Source organism: Marmota monax, unplaced genomic scaffold, assembly GCF_021218885.2.
Source record: "Marmota monax isolate L192 unplaced genomic scaffold, Marmota_monax_Labrador192_F-V1.1 WCK01_AAM20220418_F8-fsc00166, whole genome shotgun sequence".
Taxonomy (NCBI): Eukaryota; Metazoa; Chordata; class Mammalia; order Rodentia; family Sciuridae; genus Marmota; species Marmota monax.
The window spans coordinates 1,248,819-1,266,356 of record NW_026693344.1 but is presented as its reverse complement, the minus strand read 5'-3'; the positions used below and the strand labels follow the sequence as shown (position 1 = coordinate 1,266,356).

General features: G+C 40.6%; 1 protein-coding gene across 1 annotated transcript in view; it reads left to right on the top strand.

Moving 5' to 3' along the window:
• Rnls (renalase, FAD dependent amine oxidase) overlaps nt 1-3,724 on the top strand; it is a 344,079-nt gene extending 340,355 nt beyond the window's left edge. Inside the window, exon 8 of the transcript XR_009228013.1 lies at nt 3,387-3,724. The gene's annotated coding sequence lies outside the window, so the exon portion shown is untranslated. The remainder of the gene's footprint in view (nt 1-3,386) is intronic.
• Nucleotides 3,725-17,538: the final 13,814 nt, after the last annotated feature.

Sequence of the window (17,538 nt, the reverse complement as noted above, 5' to 3'; positions counted from 1 at the left end):
AATCTTTTGTCTTAGAGACTCCACATCTCCTCAAATAGGGTGATGCCATCTCGGGAGCGGGAAGTACTGAGGGGTTAACAGTATTGCTAACCCTCTCACCAAGTGAGAGAAACACAGCAGCTGAGGACAAGCCCAAAGGGCCAGGACTCCCACATAGAGCATTTATCTTTTTCTTTATCATATGAAAATGCCACCTCACTCACCATGACTCATGGCAGAACTCATTTTTCTTGGAGTTGAGTGAGTAGTGGATCCAGGTAAAGAATCCCCTTAAAGCATAAATTTGGTGGGAATAGGGGTGGGTGGGGATAAACCTGTGTGAAAATTATTGAAAGCAAATTCTCTCTCTCTCTCTCTCTCTCTCTCTCTCTCTCTCTCTCACACACACACACACACACACACACACAAAACAGCCATTGACATATACATTTAAAATTGCATATAACTTGGAGGAGTCGAGAGAACTCCATGAACCCCAATTAAGAACATTGTCTGATGTTGAAACTAACAACCACCAACCTATATGTCAGTTATCACATCTTCTTTAGACGTAAGGAGCCAAAACCACTCAAAGCCCAAGAAAGAAGTAAGATTCTTTCATGAGCAATTTATCCTAGAGATAGAGTACCCCCTCTGCCATAACACAGGAGCCTCTTAAGCATCTTGGAGTAAGAAGTCCTGCCAGACCTCATAGCCAGGGCCTGAATCTGGAGTTTGGAAACCATTCCTTCTATTTTTCAAGTTGTTTATCATATCATCTCATGCTTTCATTCCTCTGTTGCCAAGCTCTGAAGATATCCACCCAAATTCATATGCTGAAGCTTAATTGCCAATGTGATAGATAGTACAGCTGACCCTCTGAATCCATGGGTTCTACGTCTGCAGATTCAATAAACCATGGATACAAAATACTTGGGGGAAAAAATGCCTGTAATGAACATATACAGACTTTTTTCTTATCCTTATTTCCTAAATAGAACAATCTATTTACATGGTATTTGCATTTTGTTAGGTATTATTTGTAATCTAGAAATGATTTAAAGTGGGCTGAGGATGTGGCTCAAGCGGTAGCGCGCTCGCCTGGCATGTGTGCGGCCCAGTTCCGATCCTCAGCACCACATACAAACAAAAATGTTGTGTCCGCTGAAAACTAAAAAAAATAAATATTAAAAAAAAAAAAAACTCTCTCTCTCTTTCTCCCCTCTATCTTTAAAAAAAAAAGAAAGAAATGATTTAAAGTATATGAGAGGATGTGTGTAGGTTATATGCAAACACTATGCCATTTTATATCAAAGACTTAAACATCCAAAGATTTTGGTATCCACAAGGGATCCTGAAACCAAACCCTTGTATTAAGAGGTGAGGCCTCTAGGAGGTGATCAAGGGTTAAAGGCAGCTACTTCACTTGCCATGTAAGAGCTCTAGAAGAAGATGTGTGAGGTAGAGTCCTCGCCAGACAGTAAATCTGCTAGTCTTCAACTTGGATGCCCAGGCCTCTAAAACTATAGAAATAAATAGAAATAAATTTCTATCATTTATAATTTAGCCGTCAAAAGTTATTTAATTACGACAGCCCAAACAAAGCAAAACTCCCTTTGTGCATCTACTCTGTTTTTATTCTCTCTCTCTCTCTCTCTCTCTCTCTCTCTCTCTCTCTTCTTTCTGAGTGCTCATTTGGGACATGGCACAATATAGCTAATTTAGCCCCTGTCTCCATTTTCTCCCATTCAAGTATTTATACCAACTGGAATGCTCCTTTTTGGGATTTAAAACTCCTAAAAGAAGGGATCTGGTTGTTTTAACCAGGCTATGGCTCCCCTTGGGACCAGATTGTCTTAATCATTGGAAGCCATAGCATGGGGAGTGCGGGGGTTCTCAAGTGTGCAAACATGGCCACCCAGACCACTCATTCAGGTCACGATGGGGTATAGCAGTAGAAAATGGGTCTATTGTGTGCCTGGTCTCTAGGAGAACTAGAAGATGAATGGATAATGGTCCTTTGCAAATCTATCCCCACCATGGAAAAGAAAACTAAAAGCCATGTATACATAGAAGGTACATATTCCTTTTTTTTTTTAGAGCAACATATAAATTCCTGGTTTCACATTATGTCCAAGTCATTTGGGAAACACGTCCAACAGTGGTTTGTGCCTGTTCCATACTTGTTTTATTTTATTTGGCAGCAAAATGTAGATCGTGTTTCGAATAAAAGCCCAGTTCTTTCCTTTATACGTTTCATTAAGCATTATATGCTGTTCCTATCCTCTTTGTCAATAGTCACACCAGGCATGCTTCAAAAACTCCTTTTGTGGGAATATTTTTGCTCATTTCCACGTTATGGTTTTCTTGTAGCCATGGAATAAATCTAACATTTGACATGGGGAGGATTTGGGGAAGATAAAAGTCACTTACCAAATCCTTGTTGGTATCAATGAATTGATAAAATTGCTTTTTCTCCATGCTGTTTAGGGAAAAAAAAAAACTGCTAGAAGCCGAGTGTAGTGGTGCATGCCTATAATCCCAGCAACTGGGCAGGCTGAGGCATGAGGATCATTAGTTTGAGGCCAGTCTCAGCAATTTAGCAAGACCCTCAGCAACTTAGTGAGATCCTGTCTCAAAATAAAAAATAACTGGGGATGTAGCTCAGTGGTAAAGCACCCTGGGTTCAATCCCCAATATAAAAGAGAAAAGAACAAGCTTGTTGGGAAACTTAAACTTGAAATATTTCTAGAAAGGAAAGAAAGAAAAGGAAGGTTAAAGTCTGAGCCAAGCTCTGCCTCTCAAAAACTGTGTGTTCTTAGGCAGGTCACATAACCTTTCTGGGCCACAGCTTTTCATTAATGATGTAGGGGGTGATACTGCCTTGAGCTTGTTTGAGGACACAATGAAATAAAAATGTGCCAGCACCAAACTATATTCATGATTAGAGAAGATGCTTTAAAAAGTGGAAAAGCCTAGTTAAAAATCTCTCCTAAGCTCAGGAAGCTGACCAGTTTCCTTGTTTGCTACCTGACTCTCTTCAGTGGTTTCTGGTGGCCTTGGAGGTGGGTGGATCAGGACCATTTATTAATTCGGCACTGTTCCATTCCCCACAATCCTATAGGACAGATCCTGTCCTATTTGTTTCCCTGCTGGCCCTTGGATCAGTCACCCCAAGGGTGAAATCTCACCTCCACCTCCAATGGTCATTTAAAAAACAAACCAGCCAATATATGTTAACACCTATTGTTCCCCGGGCATGGTGTTAAGCCAGGACTTTACAAGTACTAAACAATGACAGCAATATTCTGGGTGGTCTTTTAAGCATTTACTTCAATGGTGTCATTTGATGGGCATGACAAATATCTGAAATATATAAAGTTTTACTCTCCTTCTTATAATTTAAGAACTGCTGCAGAGGGAGGCTAAGTAACAGCCTGCTGGTTGTGGAATCAGGCCATGAACCCAAGAGATAAGGAGGGCCTCATCCCTGACTCTGAGGAGTTTGCAGTCCACCAGAAAGAGGTTTGTATATCCCGTTCCACTAACCATAACACAGATGACACATCTCAACCCAGTGTCGAGAGAACCGAGATGGGAGCTTGATTATTCTGCCTACTTCTATTAGAACAGCTTCAAAGAGAAGTTAACAGGTGGTTTGAACCTCAGACATAGAGCCAAGCTGACCAGACCTCCCATGACACCATCGATTTGGACCTACCCACCAGGATTTTAGATATGATTCCTGCCATAGTTTTGAGTCGTCACATACATCAGTGAATTTGAGAAAAAGAAAAAAAAAATCTCAGCTGAATGGTGAAGTACTTAGTGCTTAATACCTCTAATAACTCCTGCTCAGCTTTCCAACCCTCACACTCTCACCTCAGGCAGCTCATAACAGCTGACACCTGGTTCAATGATGGCAGGTAGATTTCAATTCATTTGCCTACCCCAGTCTACCCAGGGTGGTCACTAGAACTCTGGGTTTAGAAGGATCCGGAAACTGTCAGGGATCAAAGGGAAATGTGTCATGGTTGACTAGTGATGCCTGACACAGGTCTGGGAGTGGGGAATTATGGTAAGCATGCACGTGTATACAGCCTGAATCTGATCCAATGTGTTTGCTTTACTGAGGAGGAAAGAGCACTTCAGAATGGAAAGGTGAGTGCTCAGAATCACTTAGCAGGTTAATGGCAGAGCTACCAGGTTCCCAGTGTTCTTTCAATTACACCTCAACTCCTATTAAGTGAGAATTGGTGTTCACAAGATCAGCAGCAAAAACCAGGAAGAAAATTACATTATGCTTAGTACAGTATTTGCCTTAAGTGTATTTCATTCTAATTCCTTGAAAGCTGCTGATCCATGTAATGTAACTCTATTTATCGGAATATCTGATTATTCAGAGCATTCCCTGACTCGGCTGGATAATAGCAAATAAGCATCCCCTAGGCGAGTAGCAATTTATTCCAGACAAGAGAAAAGAAGACAGGTCAAGGGCTGCATGCTTTTTTGTGCAGGGCTAGTGACAAACGCTTATGTAGTGGTACTGTTTAACAGTCTGACCTGGGCTTGTCAGTAAAACGTGACAAAATAAAAGGCATTTGAAGGAAAGATGGCTCTCTATAAACAGCAAGCTCAGCTCAACTAAACCTTGGTGGCCAGATTTCATCATCTCTACACATTCCTGAAGTAAGAGCTGATCAAGATGTGAGTCCTGAGGGACAAAGGTGAAGAGGAAGACCGGAAGGCCTGCCAAGCGGGAGATCCGCATATCCAAAGGCTTCCTGGCCAAAGGAAGTGGAGCCCCTAGGTGGGGGGCACTTGGAGTGTGGGAAGCAATTGAGAAGCAAATGTAGCTTAGTGAAAAGAGTTTGGACTTTGCACCTCCCTGGACCTTCAACTTAATCCTACCTCTGCCTTTTACTAACTGCAGGATCCCAACTCCCGAGGTTTCCCTGAAACCTCTCCAGCCTCGTCATAAAAAAAGAGACAATAGCACCTAGCTTCCAAAAATTGAGTGAGATCATTGTGTCAAACATCCATTCACACGGTGACTGTCATTTATAGGTGCTGGACAAATGGTTAGGTGTGTAATTAGTTAACATGCTGGCTTAATAGATTTTGTGGTGAAGACAATACTGGGCCAGAAATGAAAAGCCCTGAGTTTTGGTCCCAGCTCTCTTACAAAGGCACTGGAGACCTTGGACCCTCTGCCTTGCAAACAGAAAGCATTAAATAAATAGTTTACAGACTCAATGGATAAATAAACAAAACAATCCCCAAAGGATTTTTATATAAACTTGTTGGACCCCAGTTCTCTCATCTAAGGAAGACTGATTTCTCAGACCCCTTTTCATAATAATGTTCTTTTGATATGTATGCACACAACTTACAGTATTACAGGCATTTGAAGGAAAGATGGCTCTCTATAAACAGCAAGCTCAGCTCAGCTAAACCTTGGTGGCCAGATTTCATCCTCTCTACACATTCCTGTAGTAAGAATGATTTGAGCACTGTCCTTGGCATGAGACTTGACCTTAGCCCTCCCTGGGTGAAATCACACCTGAAATCTTCACCCTGCCCACCCAGAAATCCTACATGCTCTCCTTCTTGGAGCTGACACCAAGAAAGCAGATTTTATAGCAAGTGACAGCCAACAATGAAAGTGAGGCCTGAGGATGTTCCCAACCTGCATTAGTTCATAAGCAACTCTGTCAACAGCACTGTCCTCTTTTGAATGTGCAGCCCTCTCAGCTATGAATTGGGGTCTTCCAATTAAAACCAATTCTCCATCTACTCTTGGTCTGCCCTGTAGCCTTCAGGTGGTCCCCAGCTTGTTTAGCAGAAGGGAATGGCAGAGAGGGTGTGCTAAGCTACCAGGGTCCCAGCTCAACCAAGGGATTGCTATACTTTTCATAGCTTCCTGTTCCGGGAGGAGGAAATTCCCTTGGAGGGTGGGCTTCTACCCCAGAAGGCAGCAAAGGACCTCAGGAGCAGGGAGACAGCAACAGTCATAGGATGAGAGTTCAAAAGGAAATCGCACAAGCTGGAAGTAATTGATGTGTCTTTAATGCTTCAAATATGCCTGCTTTTGTTTATTTTTTTAAGCTCAACAAGTCACAGACACTGACTATAAATCAGAATGGTAAATCAGATTTTGGTTTTTCCTCCCATTTGGTACTCCAGCTTAAGAGGAACTTTTACATGGTTTTTAAAGATAAAACTTCAGAAAGCCCTTGCTCTGTACCCAGGAGGCAGGGAGAGGAGCCACTTGACTGGGGGCTGATCAGCACCCCTCACAAATGAGACAAGAACCAGGAAGTAGGATGAGGTTGGAATCAGGCAGATAAGTTTGCTGGGAGCTGATAAAAGCAAGGAGTCATGAGATCAGAGAAGCAAAAGGGGCCCATTTGTAATTAACATGAGTGCCAACAGGAAATCACTGTGGGTTTCTAAGCAGAGGATGAACATTGGAAAAATTCTGTTGATGAAAGATGTTTCCAGTATCTCTTCTTGCTGTAGATTAGAATAAATGGTAAGAAGGGCACATGGACCTACTAGTAGATCAAATCCAGGCTTAAAAATAGCAAGGCTGGGGGTTAGGTTGTCAATTTTTAACCCGTGCTTTACTCAAATATCAAGAATTTGTTTTACCAATGTGTTTTACTATTTTTTATTGTTATTTGTCTATTTATTCAACAAATGATTATTTTAAAACCTACTATGTCCAGCCTTCTGAAAGATACAAGAGAGGAAGAAATTAATGGTCTTATCAACATAAGTGCATAAAAATGTGCTAAAAAGAACAAATAAGACATAATTTATTGAGGAATAGCACAGATACTACATGATATGAGCAATCTGGTGAAGAATTCCCTGAGAGGTAGGAATTTCTAGAAAGGACAGGTTGATAGAAGGTGTGTGCTCTTCCAAAGGGAGCTTCCAAACTAGGGAATAGAATTGGTGAAGATGTTCAGGGAGGCATGAGAGAATGTTAGAGGCATGTTGGGGATGGAACCCTGGCTTATCTGAAAAGGAAGTATTCAAATGCTCTCCTGGAAGCAAAGAGAAGAACTTCTTGATCTTTGAGACAGAGCTCACCATTTAAAATACTTATTTAATGCTGATTTAATGATGGGCCACAATGTTTGGGGTGGGTTGGAGACAGAAGAATTGAGGAAGTCAGTTAGGCCCTATACCAGGGATCTTAAGCCAAAGAGATAGTACAGGGAAGCTGGGTCAGGCATAGCCTCTCATAACAGTGGGTTCCTGATGGCCCTTCCAACTATTCCAGGGCCAGCCAGCTGTTCAAGCTGTCCAAAGAGCAAATTAGACACCAGAGCTCCAAATCCCTCATCATGCCAGGAAATGAATACTTCTGGTGCCTAAGAGGAGCCTGGAGAATAGAACAAAACCCCAGCAAAGTGTGCTTCCCATCTGCAGCCCACATCCCCGGCAGCCAGCCCACCATTGTGGAAAGGGGGGATTAATGAAATACAGACCGTCCAAGGCCTAGCCTTATATTATTCATTTTTCTTGGAAATGTCTAAGGTTCTGTGATCCCTCTCTAATCCCATATGCCATACTTAGCTTATATTTTGACAGGCCCCGGGCTGGCTGCTTGGGCCGGCATCCATTGCCTTCAGTCTGTGCTGAGGGTGGGCCACAGCAGCCAGGCGAGACACTCATTCCAGGTGGCATCAGTTAGCCCCAGAAGCCCAGCTCTTTGGCACTAATCACAGAGCAGGAAACCAGAAAATGGGGGTGTCTATTCATTTTTTTCTCTTTAAAAAAAAAATTGAAGGCAATGAGAATTTTTCTCAAGTATCAAACTGAATCCGATTTTTGAATTTAGAAAGGCCATAAGAACAGTTATCTGCTCTGTAAGTGTTCTGCCTCTAGAGTTTCTCCACAACGAGTTTCCTTTTTTATTTTCCTGAATGATTTACTGTTACCCACTAACATGCATGAAGGATTCCCTGCTCTGAACCAAAGTTTTCTTGTTTTTTTATATCAGATGACATCCTTGGGTAAGGATCACTTTTTACCACTGGGAAGATAAGATGGTTCTTTCAGGGTGCGCTATATTTCTTTTTTTATTACAAATGTTGAAATAAAACCCACAGAGCTTTTAAATATTTTTACTCAACTAACAAAAAAGTGATATCTGCAAAATTTATCAACCCATCCCCTTCCAGAGGCCTTCTACCCAAATCAGTGTCACCTATGTCACTCTTGTTCCTGACTGTCCTGTATTGTTTGCTGTTATTTGCTGCTTTGTCCTTGTTTTCTATAGAATCACTAGTGTTAGTGAGGAGTGTTATCTTTGATGTCACATCTTGTGAGTGCCACCCAGCAGGGTGTGGTACAAGACTGACCTAGGAGTCTTCTAAAAATCTTGTTTAATAACTACCCCAAATGGATGTTCAAAAACCAAGATGGTTTTTGTCAGGCCTGATCCTGCTCTCTCCCACCAACCCCTGCATCGGTACACATTCTCTCAAATAGTTACTATTGCCTCTTAGAATACCCAGGGCCCTTCTCAGTTACTCTAACTGATGCCTGATGCCTGGAAATCAGATCCCATATCATACCTTTCTCTGGTTGCATCCCTATACCAGCAGATGCCCAGAGTGCATAGTACTCTGTTGGTTGTGTTTGTTTTGTTTTAAACTGGGGGTTGAACTCAGGAGTACTTTACCACTGAGCTACATCCCCAGCCCTTTTTATTTTTAATTTTCAAGACAGATCTTGTTATGTTGCTGAGGCCTGCCTCTAACTTGCAATCCTCCTGCCTTGGCCTCCCTTACCACCATGCCTAGTTGAGTTCAATAATTCTGGAGTTGGACTTATTTCCAGATGAAGACACAGAGTTCTAGAGAAAATATGGTGGACATCTGTTTCTTTTTTTTAATTTGGTTGAAAGATACAGTATGGAAATATGTGGCTTTTATGAACTGCAGTCATTTCCAGTCCATTTTAATCATTACACTTAATATTTTCTGTCTTACATATGACCAAGTAATGAAAAAGTAGCAAAAATTACAGATGGTTTCCCTGAGTAAGGGCCGCAGATAATGAAAGATTTAAATAAGAGGAGCAGCAACAGAGGATCTATCTAATGCACAAAACAGGTGCCCAGTTCCCAAAAGGATGATCATGGATACAACATACCTAATCTAAGGTAAGCCCTCCTCCAGAGTTGGCTGTCAGAGCCAGGGAAAAGGACTTCCTAAGGCCATGTTATTTCTGTTCCATAGAACTAAAGACTAAGCCTGTCAGTTAACAGGAACTAAATGATCATAAATTTTGAAAGTAAAGTCTTGGATTTAAATTCTAAGATCTGTAGTTTATCAGCTGTGAAATCTCAGCCTTGTTGAGTTGTGTGAGACCCTCAGTTTACCTTCTTTGCTTTGGTTTCCTTACCCAGAAATGGGACTGATAATAATTACCTCATAGTGTTATCGAAGACATTCAATGAAATTATAAAGCTAAGTAGTCTCTAGCTTATAGTAAATACTCAATAACTGATAGACACTATTATAATATTTATTAATAATATGAATTGTTGAGGGGGGAATGGTGGCACACACCTATAATCCCAGGGGGTCCAGAAGCTGAGGCAGGAGGATTGAGAGTTCAAAGCAAGACTCAGCAAAAGTGAGGTGTTAAGCAACTCAATGAGACAGATACAAAATAGGGGTAGGGATGTGGCTTCAGTGGTCAAGTGTCCCTGAGTCTAATCCCTGGTACCAAAAATAAATAAATAAATAAAACAAAGAATATCAATTGTAATATAAATAGTAATAGTAATTACAGTAATAGTAACAGAGGTAGTAGGAATGTGCTAGCTCCTATTTAAATTTTATGTGTGTGGTATAACTGGAAACTTGGCCTATGAATAACATTAATAATAATCGCCATAGGTATGCCTCGATGTCTTCTTAGCCTGGCATGTAAGGATCAGGAAAGCAAGATGGAAGAAAGATGTTCTGGATAATTTTGTTGAGTCCAAATCTTGACTAAACTGAATTTTTCAAGAATTTACAAGATTTTATACACTAATTTTTTTTTTTACTTTCAGTTACATTTAAGAGAATACTAACAGACCAATGGTGCACAATGTGCAATGGTGCTCACCTGTAATCCCAGCAATTTAGGAGGCTGAGGCAGGAGCATTGCAAGTTCAAAGCCAGCCTCAGCAACTTAGCGATGCCCTAAACAACTTAGTGAGTCCCTGTATCAAAATAAAAATATAAAAAGGGCTAGGGGTGTGGCTCAGGAGTTAAGCACACCTAGATTCAATCCCAGTACCAAAAAGGAGAGAGAGAGAGAGAATAACATATTCCTTAAAAAAAAAATATATATATATATATATATATATATATATATTTAATTGTAGTTGAACACAATACCTTTATTTTATTTATTTATTTTTATGTGGTGCTGAGGATTGAACCCAGCACCTTGAATCTTGAATGTGCTAGGCGAGTGCTCTACCGCTGAGCCGCAACCCCAGCTCCTAACAGATTCCTTTTAACAACTGAATTATATAAACTTATTAAAATATAAAAGTTCATACAGTTCATTCATTTGTTCCACTGCTACAAATGGCACCCAAAATGACATTTAAACTTTGTAAAGAAGAATTTCGAAAATATATTCTAGAATAGCCCATTTTAAAAACATAGCATAAAACAGAAAGAAAAGTGGAGATTTAAGTGAAAATGAAAGCTAAACAAAACAATGCCAGAGTCATCAAACAGAAGGAAAATAATACCAATGAGTGTAAAAATATTAAGTGCATGTGTCTGATTGTGGCTCATTTAGACCCTGACAGTTGAATTTTAAATGATTTTACAGAGTCAGATCTCCTTTCAACTGAACAAAGCCTGGGTCATATGGTCGGTAAAGGAAAGAGAAAAAGTAGTAACAGTTGCCAGTTGATTTTGGAGCAAAAGTCAGCTGAGCTGGGTATCTCTTCCATTCTGTTGTGTTTGGAGCTCTTTGTCCTAGTACCTGGCTCCCAGTCTCTAGCTACAGTGATTCTTCAGACATAGGTGTATGAAAAATTTCTAGCCAATATGGGCAGGTCCAGATTTTCAGTATTTTTTTTTAAACAGACTTGAAAATTAGAGGATATCCTATAACTACCGCCTGTGAAACAGGAGACAGAAACAGCAGAGCCAAGAAATGGAGAGAAACTGAGTCCTGATAATCCCCATGAGCCCTGAATCCAACTGTGTCCAACTCAGCTTTCCAGTTTATACAAGCCAATAAAGCCCATTTTTCTTTCAATCAGTTTTGATTAGAATTTGTTACCTGCAGTGTGACCCATGTTCTAAAAATCCAGCATCAAATTGGTTTTTAAAATTGAGAAATACCTGACTTTAAACTAGGCATAAGCAAATCACTGAAAATGCTGTGATCACACTTGAAGTGAGTTCTGGTTGAGCGTGAACATTTCTATCAGTTGATCCACAAAATTGTGATGCACCTTCAGAAACAAACAATTAAACAAATCAGACATCCAATTTATGCTGTGTGGCCATATGTAATCGCTGGGAAGTTTTGGGAGAGAAAATAGGTATCTGAATTCAAGATGGAGGCTCTAGCAGAAACATGGGGCAGAGCTTGAGAGGTCTCTTCAGGAAATTAGCTGATGAGGTAGCTGTTCTACATCTGCCTGATCAGGAAAAGCAATGGGGTAGCTCACTAAATGTTGAACAAGGATACTTGTAATGACTGCATTATTTAAAGCTTCTGTGACTTCTTATTTGAGAGATTTTCCCAAACTTGGGAAGAAGCCCTTAGGGCCAGAAATAAAGGGGTGTGATTCTTCTAGCACACAAGGAGAAGGAACTCAGACAAACAAGGAATTGTAGTTTCATGAAACAGGGACTGTACAAAGCAGATGCATTAGGAATTTGGGACCAGCTTAGGACAGTACATTGTTTGTTCAATTCCTGGTAGAAATCCTGCCCCCCAAATTATTTTTAATCTTATATGGCAATATACTTGCCAAAACAGCACTTTGATGCAATGTTAGCATAAAAATCACTTAAAGCAAGCACAGTGTAGAAGAATCTTGGAACTCAAAGCTTCCCTCCCCCAACCCCAGTGAGTCCAGTGCTGGGTCCAGGCAGGATGGAGTACAGGGCAGGACGATGGCAGGCTGAGAGCTGGGGAGATGACAGGGGCAAAAGCCAAGCTTTTTCTTTATGTTAAAAGCTCTGCATTAGGACTGACATTCTTCTGAAGCATGCAGTTGGAGTATCTGGCACTATTTAGTTCTGCTTCTACTGGGTAAACATCAGAAACTATTTTAAAAAAACAGGACAGGATTAACTCAGCCCAGCACATATTCAAATACCAAGGTTTGGGTCCCTTGGGCACAATATTTGCCAACTACAGAAGACCAGCATTCCACCTGGGAAGCCAAAGCAATCATTCCACACCTTAGTCCCTTCCTGTGCCATAAGATGGCTCATTTGAGTACTATGTGCTAAAACTGTGCTTATAGCAGAAAAATATTTCCAGTACATTTAATCCTCATTTTGTATGGCGAACAGAAGAAGAGGTCTGTCCCTATGGTAGAAAACACGATATCCAAAATGAAATGGCAGTTCAGTAAAAAAGCAGAGAATCAATCCTAGAACATTGCCTAGAACACGACAGGCATTGACATCATTTTAAATGAGTGAATAAAACCATGAGCAACTGAGTGAATGTACCACTGGGGTGGTTCATTTGTTGTGTCATTTAAAATGAGACCTCAAAAATAACCACCTGGAGAATTTTTAGAGTTGGGCTGTTATGCTCGAATTCAGGACCCCCAAAAGACCACCAGAGACCAAGATCGATGTAAGCAGCAAAGAGGTGTTTATTGCCAGCTAGCTCGGTCCTCCACGCACACACAGTAACAGGTGATGCTAAGAGGCCCCGAGCCCAGAATTTGCAGTAGTTTTATACATTCTTTGGAGAAGGCAGGGACCCCCACATACATCATAGCATCTCTTAGCAAATCATCACACACCACGGGAAAATCAAATAACAACTCTAAAACATGATTAGCGTATCAAGTGGTGGGAAAGAATCTGGAAAGAATTATTGGTTAGTTCAAGGGGTTGACGCACTTAAAATTGATTGGTTTAAATCGTGAGGATGTCGCAAGGGGGGTACGTGCCAAACTGCAGGGCTTCTAGTTTAGATATTGGTCACCACACCTAGGTGGGGGCCATCTGGTATTTCAGATATGTGGATATCTTGGCCTATCTTAGGTGATCACCATCTGCGGCTTTTCCCTTTTCTGAGAACTGTTTCCACAGAGCTTTCCTGTGGTATTTTCCTGACTTTAGGACTACAGTAGGTCAGAGGTTAAGTTTCAGAGCAAAATGAGGTTCCAAGTAGAATGAGATTGCTTAGTTCTTTCATTACAAGATCACAGTTGGTCAATGAGACCTATAGTTATGGCATGCCATCTTGCACAAGATGAAAGGTGAAGTACTAAGGGGAGAGAATTTAAAAAAAAAAATGTAGTAAGTTATAATATGTCTGTGATCCCAGCTACTTGGGAGGCTGAGGCAGGAGCATTACAAATTCAAGGCCAGCCTCAGCAATTTAGCAAGGCCTCAAGAAACATAGCTGGACCCTGTCTTGAAAAATAAAAGGGCTTGGGGATGTGACTCAATGTTAGAGCATCCCTGGGTTCAATCCCCAGTACTGGGAAAAAAAAAAAAAAAGTTGTCAATGTGGTTTCTATTCATACTTCTGTGCTAATATGGAAGGAAGGACTGACATTGTAAATTATTCCCTGGGTGAAATAGGGGACACAGAAAACATCTTGCAAGGATTCAGACAGGTTCTGGGAGATGAAGGTCAAAGAAGTCTTATCACAGAGATGACATCAGTGTAGGAACAATTTGGATCTGTGGAGAGGAGCTAGGCTGGACTGGCAAGGGAATGTATGAAGTGAATACAAGCCTGTGACATATTTGGGGCCAGACTGACATCTAAACATCTCTAACCTGCTCCTGTGTTTTGTCTTTCCTGCCATACTCTTGGTTCAAACCTCTGAACCAGGATCAGGCCTCAATCTCTGGCCTGAACTGCAGCTTCTCCTCACCTTTACCTCTTCGGATCCATCATCCTCCAGGTAGCAAGAGTGATGCTCTTAAAAGGCCAATGTTACCGGTTTCCTTCCTCACCCCCAAAGCCTACAACAATAGTCCTTCCTTGATTTTAGAAGAAAGTTCTAACTCCCTAGACTTTCATGTCCAGCAGGATCTGGTCCTTGTTTTCTTTCTCTCATCTTTACCTTCCCAGTTCCATTTCTACCCCTCCATACCCTCCAGATATTTTGACCTTTTTCAATTCTGAATCTGGGCTACACAGATGTTATTTCATCTACCAAGAAAATTTTCCTGTGTCTTTCACCTATTCGCAGGGCAGATTTCAGCTGAGATATCAGTTCCTCTACAAAATCCCTGGACTTCAGAGTCTGTGGTATGTGACCCACCTTTGTTCTTTCACAGTGTCCTGTGCTTCCTGTTCTTAGAGATTGTTGTACTAGGGCTGGGGCTGGGGCTCAGCGGTAGAGCGATCGCCTAGCATGTGTGAGGCCCTCAGCACCACATATAAATAAATAAAATAAAGGTATTATGTCCAACTACAACTAAAAAATAAAATATTTTTTTAAAAAAATAGATTGTTGTACTGTACGATCATGTTTCAGTCTTACATCAGACTGCAAGCTCCATGGGAAGAAGGTCTAGGCCTGTCTGCATCACATTCTGTTCTCAGCATAAGTCCAATGTCTGGTACTTATTAGATATTCAAGACTTTTGTTGGACAGATGGGTGGGTTGATGGATTGATGTGTGGATGGGTAGGTGGATGGGTGGGTAGTTGTTGTATAAATAAGTTGGGAGGAAATTGAAGATTGTGGAGGGCCTCAAATAATGGGGCAAGGATTCTGAATTTTATCTTGAAAGCACCTAATGATTAAATTGTTTTGAATACAAAGTGTGACAAAAGACAGGACGCTGGAACATATTCAAAAGAAAAAAATAGGTACAATTAATTTTATATGATGGGAAATTTGGAGAAAGGAGAAAATCAAAAGGTTCATTTCACACACACACCAAAAAAAAGGGTTTAAAAGAGGAGGCATGAAATCAAGTGCATGCACGGTCTAGAAGTACATCTTAAAGAATGTACTAATACTTGAGGACTTTTAAGATTAGATTCAATCCAAAATTGGTCATCAGAACCAAGCACTTACTGTCCTCGATCAGCACCATGTAATGAAGTCTGGAACATGCCTTGTTTGACACATGCAGACATAGAAAAAGGGGAACACAAAGTCCCACAAACAGTTTGACAATAATTCTGTCCACATGATATTGAGTCACATTGGTGTGATTGGCACAGAGAGAGACCCATGGGTCAGTAGACACTCAACCATGAATATGACATCGTTATGACGCTCTCAAGCTAGACCAGCAAATAGGCAAGTTGGTCATCAAGCTACCTGACCTGCAGAACTGAGCTGGTCTTTCTTTCTTTTTTTAATTTAATTTAATTTTAATTTATTTTTTAAAAACAAATGACAGCAGAATGCATTACAATCATATTACACATACAGAACACAATCTTTCATATCTCTGGTTGTATATAAAGTATATTCACACCAATTCGTGTCTTCATACATGTACTTTGGATAATGGTGTTCATCACATTCCACCATCATTGCTAACCCCCTGCCCCCTCCAACCCTTCTGCCCTATCTAGAGTTTGTCTATTTTTCCATGCTCCTCCTCCCTACCCCACTATGAATCAGTCTCCTTATATCAGAGAAAACATTCACATTTTTTGCGGAGGCGGGGGATTGGCTAACTTTACTCAGCATTATCTTCTCCAACTCCATCCATTTACCTGCAGATCCCACGATTTTATTCTCTTTATTGCTGAGTAATATTACAATGTGTATATATGCCACATTTTCTTTATCCATTCATCTACTGAAGGGCATCTACGTTGGTTCCACTGTTTAGCTATTGTGAATTGTGCTGCTATAAAAATTGATGTGGTTGTGTCCCTGTAGTATGTGATCTGGTCTTTCTTAACAAGACCAAAGAAAAGAGAAAAAGAAGGAAAATGTAAAAATGTGACAACGATTGTATTATTAACATACTATAGAAATGATCCCTGAAAGTATAGTCTTGTCGATTGTATTATTATATACACAGTCAGTACCATGAAGCAGAGCAGGGGCAAAAATCCCAGGCAGATTGCAAATGCCAGAAAGGTCAAAAGAATCCAACCAGTTACCTGACGTCCCCTCTAAATGCATTGGCCTGGTTAACTCCTGAGCCTGACTCTGCATTGAGTCAAATATTGTTTGGATTAAAATATTAAGCTAGGGCTAACTTGACCCACACTATTAAGATTATTAGATGAATGGAAAATTGCACAACTGAACATTTTCTTGTCTTCAGAGCCTGAGGGTCATAATTTGTAGGAATCACTGTGCTGGCTTGGATACAGATTATTTACTAAGCATTGACAACTTCTCCAACCTCATATAAGATGGAAAAGAAGTCTCAGTCCCTCCCAGGGGAGTGATAATATAAGTTAGGCAGGCAAATAATCCAACATAATATAGACAAGGTGTGGCTATAAAGTAATGACAGGGAATTTTTAAAACAAAAATACCAGAACTTACTGTTCAAAAGAGCTGTTCTGCAAATCCGTCGCCTCAAGGCATGGTACAATTAGTTCAGAGATATGTCTATTGCTCAAACATTTTTGGAAGCTGTCTTCAGACTTTGAGAAGCAGTGTGGTGTAGTAAAACAACATAAATGTGAATTCTGACCATTACCAGCTGCATAACCATAGGCGATTTTCCTAATTTATCAGTTCCTTAGGTTTTTTTTCCCTCTCTCTTATAAAATGGAGATAAGATACCATTCCACAGTTATTTGAAGATCAATGAGATCATACATTAAAAGTACCAGACTTAGAGGTGGCTTGCCACCAAGGGCAGCCTTTATTAGCTCAGTTTTAATTCTACAGAGTAAAATCAGCCTCGCTAGGTTATTCATAGAATATTTTGACTAGCAGCAGAATTGAATATTCTTTTGTCCATCTGATGATATAGTCCTTGTGTAAGTTTCTCAGGGCTGCCATGACACAGTATCACACAGTGGGTGGTTTCAACAAAAAAAGATATTCTCTCACAATTCCAGAGGATGGTCAACGTCAGGGTATCCACAAGCCATGCTCCCTCCCAAGAGGATGCTTCCTTGTTTCTTCCCAGCTCTGGTGACTGCTAGCAATGCCTGGTGTTTCTTCTCTACCTCAGTGTCCCTTCTCCTTATAAAGACACTAGTCAGAGTGGACTTGGGTCACACTTACTCCAGTATGATCTTAACCTACAAAGACCTATTTTACACCTAAAAAGACCCTATTTCCAGATAAGGTCACCTCCTGAGTTTCTGAGTAGACATGAATTTGGGAGGACACTATTTAATCCAGGACAGTCCCCAAAATCAAACT